Source organism: Lithobates pipiens, unplaced genomic scaffold (genome assembly GCF_037356315.1).
Source record: "Lithobates pipiens isolate NorthernLeopardFrog02 unplaced genomic scaffold, aLitPip1_a1.2 Scaffold_3, whole genome shotgun sequence".
NCBI classification, from domain to species: Eukaryota; Metazoa; Chordata; class Amphibia; order Anura; family Ranidae; genus Lithobates; species Lithobates pipiens.
The window spans coordinates 182,251,625-182,269,909 of record NW_027507790.1 but is presented as its reverse complement, the minus strand read 5'-3'; positions in this window follow the sequence as shown (position 1 = coordinate 182,269,909).

Here is an 18,285-nt window from a genome sequence, read left to right as displayed (position 1 = left end):
TAGAAGTGATAGGAATGAGATTAGTATTAAAAGGGTTAATTAACTGAGTACACCTTCTAATTGCCTAACGAGACACATCCAATGAGATGAAATTAACCAATTGTTTTGGGTGTGGGCTATTATCAATGAGAAAAACGCAGTTCCTCTAGCGGCAGTTGCAGTTTACATATGCAGGTATTTATTAACATTATTTGCGCTTCAATGTGCGTCGGTTCGCACGTTCAATTAATGACTTTCCGCTGCATTAATGTATGAACTGGTGCAGTGCCTTCTTCTTAGTAAATCACGCCCAGAGTACAGATCTCTCACATCAGTTGATCACCCAAAGCAAAATTTGCTTGTATTAAATCACAGATTCAGATGTTCCATCCAATAGTGCAATAATGTACAAATATAGATAAAGTGATTGCAAAGTCTCGTTTTTAAAAAACATAAAAAAAATAAACATGTCATACTTACCTGCTCTATGTAGTTGGTTTGCACAGAGCAGCCTGGATCCTCCTCTTTTCAGGTGCCACTTTGCTGCTCCTGGCCCCTCCCTCCTGTTGAGTGCCCCCACAACAAGGAGCTTGCTATGGGGGCACCCCAGCCATTCTCTCTCCCCTGATTGGCTAACCGACTTTGATTGGCAGCCGCAGGAGCCAATGGCACCGTTGCTGTGTCTCAGCCAATCAGGAAGGAAAGTCCCAGGTGGCTAAGGGATTCCTGGACATCGCTGGACAGAGAAGGGGCTCAGGTAAGTATTAGGGAGTGCTGGGGCAGCTGCTACGCACCGAAGGATTTTTATCTTAATGGATAGAATGCCTTTATAAATCCTTTAAGATTTATTGTTCAAAATGTTACTCACAAAAGTATCAAAAACATAGGCACATCATGTGTTTTGGCCATATACCGTAATGGTCCTCTATGCCCGACTGTCCCTGCGCCACCCTCAGTGTGCTGGTATTCTGGTGTCTCACTCGACTCCTCTGCAATTTCGGGACTCAGAGTCACTTCTGGGATGGTACATGATGCCACTTCCGGTCACCGTGTGGCTGTGCCCTGACCCAGTGTTACGTTAATCTGACTTTTTTGAAAGGCTAAGCCGCATGGTGACAAGAACCTTTATAGCCCTCCCTCCAAAATGATAAACCCCTTAGGCACCAGTAGCGACACTTTGTGCTCAGTGGTAACTCCTTCTCACAAACAGTATCACTCAGAAATAGGCTTATCATGGCATACATATATTTGATATTTCTACTAAAATCATTATAATCAACTCAATACATGAAAAGTCATACTCTGATAATGCAATATATCTAAATCCTCATTGTTATTATTACATGTGAGAGAATAAAAAAAAAAAATATATTGAATTACGTAATATAATATAAACATTAATATTATAAAAATGTATATTATAAATATATGGATATCAGGACTAAATTCTCCAAAAATTATTATTACTTTCCCCTACCCAAAATGTACTATAACCAAGTACCTATTTTATCGGTTATCATTAATGAAGCAGCAAAGATGTTTACTTACTTGACTTGTGCAATGGTTTGCATGGAGCAGCTCTGATCCACCTCTTCTCTTATATCCTGTCAGTGCTCCTGGCTCCTCCCCATCATCGAGCACCCCTATAGCACTCAGCATACTTCCTCCTGAGTTCAGCTTGGCCCTGCACCCCAGTCCCCCCTCACTGGAATTGATTGACAGCAGTGGGAGCCAATGTCTCCCGCTGCTGTGTCGGAGCCAATGAGGATAGAAAAAATTGTACAAAAGAACTGGAATGATCCCCTTGGACTTTAAAGGGGAAGGAGCCAATGCGGATAGAGAGAGGTAAACCCACTGACGTTTTTTTTTTCTGACCTGCAAGGGAATAGTCATAATGAGCTAGTATGCACCGCATACTCGCTCATTATGAAAAACTTACCTTAGAACGAGGCCCCGACATTTCGCCCGATCCATGATGAGGGAGCTGACACGTTCCCTCGGCGTGTCTTCCAGGTATCGCGCTGTGAGTGGCCGAAGCCACGATATCGTTCCTTTCCGGCAGGGTCCGGCGTCTGCCGGACTTTCAGCCGAGAATCCCCTGTGTGCATGCGCCGCTGCAGTCAGTGGCGCACTGCGAGGGGAATATCTCCTAAAGCGTACAGGTTTAGGAGATATTTTTTTTTTTACCTACAGGTAAGCCTTATCATAGGCTTACCTGTAGGTTAAACTTATAAAAAAGACTATACAACCGCTTTAAGAGAACCTCTGTTTTCATACACAGAACTGGATCAAGATCAGTCTCAGGTAAGTATTAGGGTGGGGAGCTGGGGGAGTTGATGCCGCTGCATACTGAAGGTTTCTTACCTTCATGTACTGAATGCATGAAGCTACAAAACCTTCAGCCCCCTTTAAGTCAATAAATAGGGGTTAATTTACTAAAGGCAAACAGGCTGTTCACATCGCAAGGGAATTTTCAATTAGCTTAGTGAATATAAATAAAATTCACTTTGCAATGAATACCATACTACATGCAGAGAAAATTTTAAAAAAATATATTTTTGCTTTAAATGAAGCTTCACTACATTTGTAAGCTAAGGAAAAATTCCCTTGCAACAGCCTATTTGCCCTTAATAAATCAATCCCATAAACTCAGCTAGTTTGGCTGGTATGATAGAGGACTAATCAATAGCGACTAATTAATAGAAATCGTGAGTGGATTTGTTATTTGTAGGTCAAAAAGTTCACCTTTTGAGAGTTGTATGAAAAGTTCACCTCGGAGTATTCCCATTTTATGGAAGGGTCTAGCTATTCTGAAGGGTCTGCTCACTGCAGGACTTACATTTCAATCACATGGTGTAAGCAGCGGTGGTAAATTCCTGGCTGGTTTCTATTTTTTGGCCTAGGGCTTAGCAAACGTTTTCTGCTTTGTTTTCCTTTTGCAACCATGAGCTCACATCATGTAGTACTGGTATATAAGGGGTCAACCAGTCCAAACAGTCACAGCAGATGTGTGAAAAAGGGAAAATAGGTTCCTGATGTCTCAATGCAATACATTCTGACTGGACCCCATGGAACATTCACTTCCAGCCCCAATTCATTGTTTTGGCTTTTGCCCTTCTTCCATGGCACTCCAGGCCATGCCCCCCGGCTTTTACCCTTTTTACTTAAAAAAATCTGCATAGACAAGAGAAAAGCATGGTTACATAATTAGGCCTGTTATACACAGAGTACTTCTGTAGGGGACAGGGCATCTTATGCAATCTATTGAAATGACTAATATTGACTATGGGACTTTATGGAGAAATTCTTCAAAGACATTTGTTTAAATCTGATAATGGCTGATGATCCTCTTTGATGTTAGATAAAAGATAATACTTGCCAAGGGACTAAAAGAAGCACAATAACGGCTAACATAACCCAAACCACTTCACAAAATCATTCTGTACCATGACATTCAGCCGATTGGATTCAATAAGAGCACAAATGACAACACTTTCATGAAAACTCTTTTAATCAGTTGCATAGTAATGAAGCTGGAGAGTTTGCTGAATGCACTCTATTGTCTGACCATTAAAACAACTCGAAATGAAGTCTGATCATGTATAATGAACAAAACCTAGCAACCACGTCACTTAATATAGGTATCACCACGCTGTCTTTGCTGGAAGGGTAATATAGAGACAGATTGGATCTACTCTACATCTGCATTACATCAACATGTGTCTTTAAAATAATTGTGCTGCCTACGGACCAACCTGCTTTGCTTCTACATTTTAGAACCTTAAGGCTGGGTTCAAACTACACGCTGGAGCGGCTCACAGCATTGGGACCTGAATTGGGACCTGAAACAGACCAAAAGACGCACAGGTGCAAATTCCTACCAGAGCCGCCCCGGAGATGTGTGAACTGGCTCCATAGAGAGCCGGTCACAATCTGACGTGCGAACTGAATGGATGCAGGGAAACTCACAAATTTAATTTGCACTAGTATGAACCCAGCCATAACCACTTGCTGACCGGCGCACGCCGATGTACGTCGGCAGAATGGCACGGACAGGCAAATGGGCATACCTGTACGTGGCTTTAAATTTGCCGCTGGTCGGGACCTCCGTGAGTCGGATCGTGGATCCCGCGGACTTGATCGCCGCGGGGATTGTCTCACGGGGAGGAAGAATGGGGAGAGGCTAATGTAAACAAGCATCTCCCCATTCTACCTAGTGGCAGTGTCACTGATCTCTGCTCCCTGTCATCAGAGCAGAGATCAGTGATGTGTCACACACAGCCATGCCTCCCACAGTTATAAACACACCCCAGGACACACTTAACCCCTACACTGCCACCTAGTGGTTAACCCCTTCACTTCCAGTGTCATTTACACAGGAATCAGTGCATTTGGATAGCACTGATTGCTGTATAAATGACAATGGTCCCAAAAATGTGTCAAAAATGTCCGATGTGTCCGCATAATGTCACAGTCATGATAAAAATCGCTGATCACCGCCATTACTAGTAGAAAAAAAAATATTAATAAAAATGCCATAAAACTATCCCCTTTTTTGTAAACGCTACAACTTTTGCGCAAACCAATCAATAAATGCTTATTGTAATTTTTTTTACCAAAAATATGTAGAAGAATACGTATCAGCCTAAACTGAGGAAATTTTTTTTTATATATTTTTGGGGGATATTTATCATAGCAAAATGTAAAAAATTATGCGCTTTTTCAAAATTGTCGCTCTCTTTTTGTTTATAGCGCAACAAATAAAAACCACAGGGGTGATCAAATGCCACCAAAAGAAAGCTCTATTTGTGGGGAAAAAAGCACATCAATTTTGTTTGGGAGCCACATCGTGCAATTGTCAGTTAAAGCGACGCAGTCCCAAATCGCAAAAAGTGGTCTGGTCTTTGGCCAGCAAAATGGTCCGAGGCTTAATAACCAAACCCCAAAAAACAAAAATGTAATATTTTCTCCCTTTCGGTCTCTTGAATGTGCCATTGAAAGTTTAAGAAAATACCTGTATATCTTGTCAGAAATTGTGTAAATGGATAATTTTCTGTGCTCTCTGCCTGTGTTGATTAGATCAATTACATTGTTCTCAGGTATATATGAAGACTATGGTACCATGGCCCTTTATGTTATGAAGATTAGAGAGGGATGGATCTTTGTAGTCCTATCTCATTTCTGTTGTCTTCATACAGTACGAAGGGTTGTTATGCTAAAGCAGGTCATAGATTAGGCAATTGCCTAATTCTCTCCCACATATTATGTTCTCCCGGTGGGGAGCCTTCCCTGCTGGCAGAGCACAATGATAAGTGTTGCTGGCTTTAGCCAGCAGCACTAATCATTCAGTAAAATCCAGAGAGACTAGTTGTACCAGGGCGCCCATACATGGATTATAAAGCTGTTGGTCCTTGCTGAACCGGCTGAATTTTGATCCATGTATGGCTGGCTGTAAATGCTGAAGGTTTTTTACCTTCATGCACTCTAAACCTTCCGTGTGCAGCACCCCCATCCTTACCCGAGCTCCCTCCAATCCAGCAATGCTTGGCTGTCCCAGGACTCTCCCTCCTCCTCCTTGGCTGAGACAGCAGCAGGAGCCACGGCTGTCAATATCAGCCTGCTGGCCAATGAGGAGAGAGCAGGGAGAGGGGGTGAGGGGCCATGCCGCAGCTCTATTTATCTTATGGATGCATAGAGCAATGGCTCGGGAGCTAGCATGCAGCGGTGCCCCCAGAGCAAGAGGCTTTCTCTGGGGCACTGCTCAAGGAAGAGGAGCCTGGAGAGCTAGTGGGGACCCGAAAAGAAGAGGATCAAAGCTGCTCTGTGCAAAACCATTCCACAGAGCAGGTAAGTATAACATGTTTGTTATAACAAAACAAAGCTTTAATACCACTTTAGGACTGAAAGAATTTTTTGTGTATGGATCATCAGGTGAAAAAATAGGATAAAAACTTAAACGAGATATATTATAGTTTTGTTTTAGTTTAGATATGATTTGACCCTTTTACTGCCATAGACATAAGGGTTACAACAGAACATAACTGCTTGCAGCAGGCAGGCTTGGTAACCTATACGCTCACAGCAGTTTCATAGGAGGTCAGTTTATGGTCGCTTCAGCAATCACCTGGTGCTCAGGACTGCCTGCAATTATAAAAGAATGTGATCAGCAGGTAACAAAACACCGATCACATCTATTCATGAAGTGTTTTGCGCTCTCCCCGCTCCACTGCTGCCATTTGCTGGTCAGTGCGGGTTTACTTAGATTGCTGACAATGAGGCTAGCTCCCTCTCTTCTTGCCGTTCTCATTGATTACTTTTTTTAATCAGAAGTGTGGGAAGATCAGTAAATGTTATGCTAATGTTAACTGATCACCTGCAGAGAAAAACTAAACCAGAAGTGCACATTCATGAATTCAGTGCAGTACTGGTGTCTTGATGAAGTACCCCTGGATATACAGTATATACAAGTTTAGAGTCATTATAGTAGCGGTTGCTTTCCATTGTGAATCAATGCAGGGTTTTTTTTTAACGCATAAAGTATGATTCCTTACTCATGACTGTTGTATGTCATTGTACGAAAAATTTGGGCTGCAAAAAGTTAGTAACAGGCTATTTTTCATACACAAATTCCTCATATAATGCCCTGTACACACGGTCGGACCTTCCGACGGAAAATGTGCGATCGGATCGTGTTGATGGAAAATCCGATTGTGTGTGGGCTCCATCTGACTTTTTCCGTTTGAATTTCCGACCCACAAAGTTTGAGATCCTGATCTAAAATTTTCCGACAACAAAATTTGATTGTTTAAATTCCGATCGTGTGTAGACAATTTCGATGCACAAAGGGCCCCGCATGCTCAGAATAAATTATGAGATGAAAGCTATTGGCTACTTGCCTCTTTATAGTACCATCGTACCTGTTGTACGTCATCTCGTTCTGAACGATCAGATTTTCCGACAACTTTGTGCTACCGTGTGTATGCAAGACATGTTTGGGCCAAAATCCGTTGGAAAAAATCCGAAAATTGTCGTCGGAGTGTCCGACTGTGTGTACAGGGCATAACACTTTGCAATTGCTCTAAGGCTGCAGATGTGGACTGATGCAAACCAATTTTTTTGACTACAGTTGGGGACCCTCAATATCCTCTAATAACTAAACATACACACATGCTATGGGATAAGAGTGATTTAGGTGCAACCATGCAGCAAATTGTTAATAGAAAGTCTGAAGACCCACAGAAAAGGTCAAAGTGTTAAACTATTGACAACGAGTTAGAAAACAATCAACCCCACTTCTTATAGTTTACTACCTAAAAATAACAGTATCATTTTCAAAATCTATTGATTGGTTAAATATCTACTAATTAAACGTGTGTGCTTATTTTATGCCTTTTTTATGTTAGTGCTTTATTGCCCATAGAATTTAAGGCCTAGGGGCTGCTCAAACCAGAATTTGCAGCAGTGCCTAAGCCTCCATATTATCCTTAGCCCTTCAAGTACAGCCAGTCTCTATTATAGAGCTGGGAAATGTGTTGCAGCTTTGGATTCGCTGTGCAGGTCTTTACTGTACAATGTGGGCAAGTCCAAGAAGAGAGGTAATCCTTTCATTTAATACTGGTAGAGATGGCATGATCAGGAAAAAGATTTGAATCTATTATATTTGGACATTTCCTATTGACCGATATTGTCTTAAAGTTGCATTCCATTTTCCTTATTATTATTATTCCATATTTTCATTCAAACTGACAATTCGAATGTTTAGTATGGCATTTATTTTTTGCATCTGTGTGCCCTAGCTAGCTAAAACCCTTTGGGTGCCACCGTGCCAGTAAAGCTCCAGTCCACCTACAAAAAAAAAAAACAACAAACCCCTTTCCTTATTGTTTCATAAACATGGTGCTCATTTTATTATAAAATTAAAATTGTGCCTGCTATTACCAATGGAGGGACAGTGGGCTCATGCATTAATATATACATGTCAATACTGTTGGTATCCTATCCTGAAGGAAGGGGGGGGGGGTTGGAAATATTGTTGGTTGGGCCAAAGAAATGTTTACTTTCTCTACTCTTGCTCCTGTATTCCTGGGTATTGGTCCCGGGGTTATACAATGAGCCAAATGCTGAAGAAGTGTATGTTGTGTTCTAGTGTGTAGCCTAGTTGGGCTTTTGCTGTACTGTTTTCTCTGTAATTGTTATTACAAAACTTGATAAATAAAATTTTCAACAAAAGGAAAAAAAAAATGACATTGTGTTCCATGTGGCCTTTGACCTCACTCTGGCTTGATTCAGCGATGTCCTCTGGTTTGAGTAGAGTGGTGGACAAAAGCAGTGGCATATATGAGCCTCTGATGCTAGCACACTGGAAAAAGGATGTCTGAACCTCCTTGCTTTAGTCCACAGGACTATGTGGAGCCACGCAGGGGGTCATTCAGCCTGGAACAGCTTTCTGACTCAAAGAACAATGCCAGGGAGAAGGTGAGTAATGAAAGCTGCATATTTTAACAAGTGTAGTAGGGGGATCCAATGCTATTCTGTAAAAGGGGGATTTATGGCAGATTTTGGGAGAAGCAAGAACACTGATTGGTCAGCTGTAGGGGCGTGGCCAGGTCTGCAAATGATCTGGGGCTGGAGCCCATAGCAGTGGTCACCAACGTTTTTTCAGGCCGGGGGGGGGGGGGGCACGCCGGTGGTAAGCATTTTTTTTGCGGGCAAAGGCTGATGTTGGCGTTTCAATCATCATGTCACCATGGTTGATATGGTGTCAGGTTGATTGAAGCACATTGTTTCTATTGTTACATTCTAATATATAATGAAGTGGTTCAACTCAACATAATGCAGAATCAGTGGGAGCCCTGGGCGTGTCATTTGCCACATCTCCTGCCACCAGATGCAGCATGTCACTTGCCACCATCGCCTTTGACCAGATGCAGCTTTTTAACTTGCCACCGTCACCTGCCACCAGATGTGGATTGTCACTTGCCACATCACCTGCCATCATTTGCAGATTGCCACGACCCCTTCCCATTGGTGTCCGCAAAACTTTTTTCAGGGGGGGAGGCATAATTTTAGGGTCACCAGTGCGCCGCCCCTTTTTGACAATGTCATTATCATATTATCATGGTCAGAGACTGCAGACGTTGTTCAATCCCTAGGATAAGTAATGGATAATGGCCAACAGGCCCTCTTACCAGGCCGAGCGAAACTACAGCAGTGATCCCTCCGGCTGGGCGGGACGATCACTCACTCTGGGTTCCCCGGGGGTGACTCTGGTCAGTAGTGTAGCATGTCTGTACCCTGGCAGTGGCTCAGTCTTTCTCTCTCTATAAATTGATACCCAACATGTATCCTTCAAAATTGCGCCCGCTTGTGGAATGGCGACAAACTTTTACCATAGGTGATCTCCATAGGTGATGTTTAAAGAATCTATAGGTTGCATGTTTTGAGTCACAGAGGAGATCTAGGGCTAGAAATATTGTTCTCACTGTACCGATTGCGGTGATACCTCACATGTGTGGTTTGAACACAGTTTTCATATTTGGCGCTACTCATGTATGTGTTCGCTTCTGAAAGCGAGCTCAGCGGGATGGGGCACATTTAAAAAAAAAAAATTCTTCATATTTATTTTATCTTTTATTTTTACACTGTTCTTTAAAAAAAAAACAGTGTCACTTTTATTCCTATTACAAGGAATGTAAACATCCCTTGTAATAGAAAAAAAGCATGACAGGACCAGATCTCATATTTACACAAAAAAAAAAATTGTCATTTGAAAAAAAAAAGTCCCTTTTACCTCCTTCCTTACCAGAGCACTTTTTGCGATTTGGCACTGCGTCATTTTAACTGACAATTCCGGGGTCATGCGACATTGCACCCAAACAAAATTTATGTCCTTTTTTTCCCCACAAATGGAGCTTTCTTGTGGTGTTATTTGATCACCTCTGCGGTTTTTATTTTTTGTGCTATAAACAAAAAAGAGCGAAATTTTGAAAAAAAAACACAATATTTTTTCTCAGTTTAGGCCGATGCGTATTCTTCTACATATTTTTGGTAAGAAAAATCGCAATAAGCGTTTATTGATTGGTTTATGCAAAAGTTATAGCATCTACAAAATAGGGGATAGAGTTATGGCATATTTTTTTTTTTTTACTAGTAATGGTGGCGATCTGCATTTTTTTCGTGATTGCGACATTATGGCGGAAACATCGGACACTTTTGACACATTTTTGGGACCATTCACATTTACACAGCGATCGGTGCTATAAAATTGCACTGATTACTGTGTAAATGTGACTGGCAGGGAAGGTGTTAACACCAGGGGGCGCTGCAGGGGTTAATATGTGTCCCTATGGGAGTGATTCTAACTGTGGGGGGAGGGGACTCACAAGAGGAGGAGACCGATCGGTGTTCCTCTGTACTGGGAACACACCATCGGTCTCCTCTCCTCTGACAGCACGTGGATCTGTGTGTTTACATACACAGTTCCATGGTCCTGCTGTGTTCCCGGACAATCGTGGATGCCCGGCAGACATTGAGGCCGTCGGGCATACGCACCAGGTCCCGAAAGATGCCGCGGGTGCACGCGTGTGCTGCCGGCAGCGTGCTCGCGCCCCCTAGACGGCCGGGAATGAGAGGGTGCCATATGACGCCCACCTAGGATGGGAGATCCCATCTATGGGCGTCATATGACTATACGCCGGGGCTGAAGTGGTTAAGAGCTATGGGCGGAAGTGACAATATTTCACTTCAAAGTTAGGACGAATACCTGGCGGGCCAGAAGTGAAGTGGGCGGCCATGCCCTTAAAACACAGATTTGGACAGATGCAGCTCATTGTAAAAGTACCTATTAAACTCAACCTACCGCTTGAGTTTAATCACCCCAATCGTACACAAGGGAATAAAAAATATATTAGTATAAGTATGGCCAAAGTTTGTTGGGTCAAAGTTCTCTTGTGGGTCACAAGGGTGCTCTTACTTTTGCACTCTTGTGACCCAGAATCATCCAACAGTAAACTAAAGCCTTCTGTCGGCTGACGTCACCCCAGACTCTGGATGCATCCCGACAATACTTTTGTGATCCACCCAGATGATTGACTGGCAGCTGGCTCAGCCTGTCAATGCGCTGCTGAGACCCTGGACAGCCATTCCCCCACCCACAGCCTGGCACTCCTGTGAGTGCCTCCAGTGCCAGGCTCTCTGAGAGCAGAGAACTGCTGACTGACAGTCACTGCTCTCTGCTCAGTGTTTACATCTGATTGATGCTACAGCTATATAGGTGAGCATGTGTGTTTATGTGTTATTTTTAATTACTGCACTGCTCCTTTAAAACCTGGAACTAGACTTTACCTTTAACCACTTAAGCCCCGGACCATTTTCCAACGAAAGGACCAAGCCCCTTTTTGTGATTCGGCACTGCGTTGATTTAACTGACAATTGCGCGGTCCTGCGACGTGGCTCCCAAACAAAATTGACGTCCTTTTTTTTTCCACAAATAGAGCTTTCTTTTGGTGGTATTTGATCCCCTCTGCGGTTTTTATTTCTTGCGCTATAAACAAAAATAGAGCGACAATTTTGAAAAAAAAAATGCAATATTTTTTACTTTTTGCTATAATAAATATCCCCAAAAAATATAAAAAAAACATTTTTTTCCTCAGTTTAGGCCGATACGTATTCTTCTACATATTTTTGGTAAAAAAAAATTGCAATAAGCATTCATTGATTGGTTTGCGCAAAAGTTATAGCGTCTACAAAATAGGGGATAGTTTTATGGCATTTTTATTAATATTTTTTTTTTTTTACTAGTAATGGCAGCGATCAGCGATTTTTATTGTGACTGCGACATTATGGCGGACACATTGGACAATTTTGACACATTTTTGGGACCATTGGCATTAATACAGCGATCAGTGCGATTAAAAATGCACTGATTACTGTAAAAATGTCACTGGCAGTGAAGGGGTTAACACTAGAGGGCAGTGTAGGGGTTAAGTGCGACCTAGAGTGTGTTTTTTTTTAACTGTAGGGGGCGTGGCTTGGCGTGTGAGGTCACTGATCGTCTTTCCCTATGACAGGGAATAGACGATCAGTGACAGGCTCAGTAGGAAGCACGGGGAGAGGTTTGTTTACACAGACCTCTCCCCGTTCTTCAGCTCTGTGACCCCATCGCGGGACACCGGCAGAGATCGGGTCCTGTGGCCACGGCTGCTCAGGACCGGGGCACAACCCACGGCTGGGATCTTAAAGGGCAACATACCTATACATGCTTGTGCCCAGCCGTGCCATTCTGCCGACGTATATCGGCGTGAGGCGGTCCTTAAGTGGTTAAATTCTCTAATAAAATAGGCCTGAAAATGTTATGTACACACACACACACACACACACACAGGTGCATGAAATAGACACTGCAAAGCACAGAATCATATGACAAGAGGTCACAGGCCCACCTACTGTGAGCACAGTTAATAGATTGAGTGCAAGGGATTGCAACATCACAGATAAATCAGAAATGGTGGCACCCATACTTCTGATGGCTTCCTTTAAAGTATTTTTTGTAGACTTTAAGCTGGGTGAACTCCTCACTCTTTAACTTTTGAAATACATACATGCATGTTACACCAAGCAATAAAAATACCGCATTTTAAAGACACTGTAAAAATATGTTAAATCCTGCATCTGATGCATAAGTATGGAGTTTGCTGTACTCTGAAAGGCAAGCCTTTTTTCTGATAGAAATTTATGTTAGGAAAAATGAAATGTGTCAGAATGCATATGAAAAAATATTATGGACTGAAGACTATTAGGTGAAATGTAAAATTCAGTAATCACCAATCAGCATGAATAAGAATAGATAGAAATGTGTTACCTGCTGGAGCAGAATGAAATGGAGAATTACAAAACAAAGTTACAAAACAAATGGCTGGCGGAAGTTTCATGGGTTCTGCCCTGCACTCAGTATTACTTGTTAGACAGTAAACAATCAAGGAGCTCAATGGAGCCCATTTGAAATCATCAAATATTTTTTTAAAGCTACATTCGCCTTTGTTGAAAAATAATAAATGCAGATGATTTTGCAGGTACAAAAAATGTGCTTTTATTATTTTTTTAGACCTCTTTCACACTGAGGCACTCAAAACCGCCTATAAAGCGTCAGATGACTTGCAGCCTTTTTTTGTGGAGTTAGCAGTGCCCTTTTTTTAAGGTCATGTGACAAGAGCCATTTTGTGCTTTGGAAGTGCTTCCCATTCATTTCAAAGGACAGGGGCATTTTTGAGGCGCTCCAAACATGCCCCAAAGATGCTGCTTGTAGGTCTTTTTGCTCCGTCCCGCCAGCGCACTGCCCCAGTGTGAAAGCATCCATTGAAATGAATGGGAAGTGGTTTTCAGGTGCTTTTCAGGCACTATTTTTAGCGCCTGAAAAGCACTTCAGTGTGAAAGGGGTCTTAGACAGGAGCCAGCAAAGCATTGCACTCGCTCAGTGGAACACTGGTGCAATTTCTGGCTCCTGCAGATACTTCCTACAGCTCTCTGCCTGGTCCTCTGTACAGTCAATCAGTTACTGAGCTGCAGGAAGTGTCAATGGACAGTGAGGGCGCTGATCAGTGCACTTGTAGTCCATCAACCTAGAAGCCCATATGCCACGATGGCAGATGGGACTTGTAATTTATGAATTCACATATCTCTGTCAATGAATGCCTTGGTTGTGCAGTTGCAGGGGAGAGGAACCCCATGCTGCTGTTGCAGGGCAGTTCATGGGGTGTGGGGAGCTGATGCATAGCAACATGTTATACCCTAATACGAGTGTAATATGTAACATGTTGCCTATCCTTTAATGCAACCAGTATCAATACCTGAATTTGACTTGTAACAGCCTCCTGCAATTTTCCATGAAGCAGCACTAAGTCTAGGAGAGGGAGCCAAACTATTATTGGGAGCCAAACCGGTTAGCTGCATTTAGCTTTGATGAAATGGAAGAAGCTGAGAGGAGGAGAGAGCACAATGAGCAAAGAGATTACCTCATCAGTTCTCTGCTGGTCATTTTTTTTACCTTGAAGCATTCCCTGAATTAGGATAAAAAATGCCCCACTACCTGTTTCCCCCATCCAGTTACCAAAAACTTACCTGAGTCCTCCACTAATCCAGTGCTGTCCCATCTACAGGGCCCCGCTCCTCTATTCGTAGTCTCACAGGAGACACTGGGAGTAGTAAGAGCTATTGAATTCTGCTGCTGTCAGTCAAATCCTGTGAAGAGGTAGCTGGGCCGGGCTGAGCAGCACTGTGTGTGTCTATGGAAGCACACAGCCTGGCTTGGTAGCGTGCCTGCACAAGTGCCTCTTCAGCTTGTGGCTTGCTGAGGGGACACTTGTAGAACGAAGGAGGGGAGAGCGCTACCAGGGGACTCCAGATGATGAGATAAGGGATTGCTTTGTGCAACACCATTGCACGGAGCAGGTAATTATAACCTATTTTTCATATAGCACCCTCTAGTTGGGTAGGTGCTAAAGTGAGGATTTATGGCCAGGTAGGTACATTTAGGCACACCTAGCTAGCTGCCAGTCCTGTTTGTTTTTATTCTGGGCTGGGAGTGGCTAAGCTGGTGACTCACAGGCCGCATCACTTCACAATCATCTCCCTCTTCCTTCTAAAAAGTGCTAGAAGGAGAGGAGGGGAAGAGAGGTGGGGCTGCCTGGGGTATCTTAAGGAGCCTTGACCAATCCCCGACTTGAATTGGCAGGGAGCAGGCCCCTTAAATACCTGGGGTCAGCCCAGCTGGGGAGGAGTTGTCAGGTGGAAGAGCTGGAGTTAGAGAGCGTGGAGGCTGTCGTGGCCCACAGGGAGCCCCCCAGTCTGGGGAGGGGGGGTGACCCTGGGCCAGGGCTCAGGTGCACCCAGGAGGAGTGAAGAGATCCTGGAAGGAGAGGCACATGAGAGAGCAAGGAGAGGACAGCGGGAGAGAACACTAATGCCGCGTACACACGACCGGACTTTCCGACAGACTAGGTCTGATGGTCTTCCCGACTGACTTTTCAGCGGAGTTCCGTCGGACTTCCGAACAAACGGACTTGGTCACACATGAACGGACTAAGTCCATTCAAAAGTCTGTTCGTTTTGAACGTGATGACGTAAGACGGGACTAAAAAAGGAAGTTCAATAGCCAGTAGCCAATAGCTTCCCCTGCGTCATATTTGGTCCGTCGGACCAGCATACAGACGAACAGTTTTCCCGATAGGAATTGAGTCTGTCGGACAGATTTGAAGCATGTTCTATTTCTAGGTCCGTCTGATTTTTATAACGAAAAACGGTCGGATTAGCCCACACACACACGATCGGATTGTCCGGCGGACTGATCCCAGACTGATCCTGTCAGACCTAGTCTTGGGTACATGGTACCCTTGCTCAGTCTCAGGAAAAAGTGAACAGGCTTCTTTTAATCACGAAGACACAACCTACCAAGAGCTGGAGTTTTCAATGTGACATACATTTTTTGCACCTACCTGTCCCTGTAGCTAAATCTCTCCACCATTCATTGCCCTAAGTGAAAGCCTGAAAACAGTTCTGCTTCATTTTTGAGCCCATTGCAGCCTTGTCCACATGCTTTGAAAAATGAAAAGGTCATGGAAAAAATAAAAAAATTGCACAACATGGAATTATAAGATTAGAGACCACCATTGTAGCCTGAAGCACTGTGAAAAGCCTTCTAAACCTGGTTTTGAATTTTGACTTCAGAACATTTCCAATGCTTGTTGCATAGCATCAGCACTTCACTTATATATCTGCTTCCTGGAGTTGTGACAGAAAACGGATGGGATTAACTAAATTACATCTAATATACAATTGTAAACAACTGCTAATATTAACTTTTGAAAATGCTGGTTGCTTGGCTGTCATGCTGATCCAGTAACTCAATATTCTTTGAGTCACTGATATTGAACAAAGTACATAGATCAGCTTCTAATTTCAGCTTGTTCAATTAAGCTTTGGCAATAAAACCTTGAAGCTATTTGATTACTATGCACAGTTTTACCAGATACTGTGCGCACCAATTTTAGTACTTCTCCCCATAATGTCAGTGGTTTAACCACTTCAGCCCCGAAAGGATTTAGTCTTCCTAACCAGGCCATTTTTTGCGATACGGCACTCGTTACTTTAACTGACAATTGTGCGGTCATGTGACGCTGTACCCAAATGTAAAAATCTTTTTTTCCCCCACAAATAGAGCTTTCTTTTGGTGGTATTTGATCACCTCTGCATTTTTTTTCGCTATAAACAAAAAAAGACTGACAATTTTGAGAAACAAAACAATATTTGTTACTTTCTGCTATAAAACATACCCAATAAAAAAATGTAAAAAAATCAAATTTCTTCATAAATTTAGGCTAATATGTATTCTGCTACATATACATATTTTTGGTAAAAAAAAAAACACAATAAGCGTATATTGATTGATTTGCGCAAAAGCTATAGCGTCTACAAAATAGGGGAAAGACATAGCTTTTTTTTTAACTAGTAATGGCGGTGATCAGTGATTTGTAGCAGGACTGCGATATTGCGGCAGACAGATCGGACACCTAGCTGACATTTTTTAAAATTTTTTGGGAACCAGTGACAGTATTACAGTGATCAGTGCTAAAAATATGCACTGACATTGTACTAATGACACTGGAGGGGAAGGGGTTAACACCAGGGGCGATCACAGGATTAAATGTGTTCCCTCAGTGTGTAAGTGTGTGTGTGTGTGTGTGTGTGTGAGTCCCGCTGATTGGCTGGCCAATCGGTGCACACGCGCCCACAGAACCTTGTGCATGAACCAGTGTACACCTATTGTGATTAGCGCAGCTGAGCCAACTTGCCACAGTTTAACTGCGGTGGCTGGTCGACAAGAGGTTAAAGAGTTACTCCACTTTTGTTGAGTAAAAAACATTGCCCTCTGGGTGATCTATGTTCATTACAAGGATTTGAATAAACTTTGTTGCAGATTCCTAGTTTTTCTTATTCCGAAGAAATCCCTGTGTGTTTCTCTGTGCTCATGTTCTGAGTGAGACTAATAAGAGTGGTTTCATAATTATCAACCAGCTGCTGCACCTTTTCTTGTTCTGAAGGAATAGCTGTTTGTTTGTCTGCGTGGAAAGTGAGTCTGTATGGGAGTGGTTTTGTAATTATCAATCAGCTGCTGCATCTGAAGGGTTCTAATGCAGAAAATTGCAGGGTCTGCATCCCTTTAAGCCCCATACACGCAATCGGAAATTCAGCCAGAAAAAGACTGATGACAGATTTTGGCCGGAAAATGCGACCGTGTATGCTCCATTGGACTTTTGCTGGTCGAATTCCCATCAGCAAAAGATTGAGAGCCTGTTTTCAATTTTTCGGTCGGAAATTCCGATCTGCCGTGCAAAATTCCTACGCATGCTCGGAAACAATTCAACGCATGCTTGGAAGCATTGAACTTCATTTTTTCATTGGCTCATCATAGTGCTGTACGTCACCGCTTTCTTGATGGTCGAAAGCAAACTTTTGTGTGACCGTGTGTATGCAAGCCAAGCTTGAGCAGAATTCCATCAGAAAAACCAAAGATTTTTCTGATGGAAATTCCGCTTCTGTGTACGGGGCATTAGACATGCATTTCCTTTGGGAGTAGCTCAACAAAAATAAAAATTTTGTTGCAGGCGGTGTCAAAATCGACTTTGTATCTTAGTGCAGACTTCTGGGAGAATCAAAGAGCCAATCACACAAGCAGGAAAATACATATCTGGTGGGCGTTCTGTACACCAGCTGTGTACATAACACCACTAGGTAGCCATATTGCATTTTACAGAAAATTACAGAGCTGCAGATTGAAAAGGAAACGTAATTTTTAATAACATTCAATTACAATATGACTGGTGTCTCAATTGTATATGCTAGATTTTTTTATTTGCTATTTTTTTCCCCACAAAAGTGGAGCTACCCTTTAATATTTGTTTCTGACTTGGTGATATAGTCACTGGATTAATATGACAGCCAGGTAACTAGCATTTTCAAAAGGAGGTCAGCAACAGCCGGATTTACAGTTCGCTTTAGTTTCTCTTTAACCCTGAACAATGTACTCACAAGAAATAAAACCCTTTGCTTTTATTTCGTAGTGCGGTTGGATGACTTCCAGGGACTAAAGGACAATAATTCTATTCCACTCGACACGGTTTTAGCAGAAGATTAGGGAACGCAATAGGTATTATCATATTAGCAACAGAATGCGTTTCTCTGGTATTTTATTTTGTGTGTGTGTGTGTGTGTGTGTGTGTGTGTGATGATATTTCCTCCTTGTGCCTTTCGTAA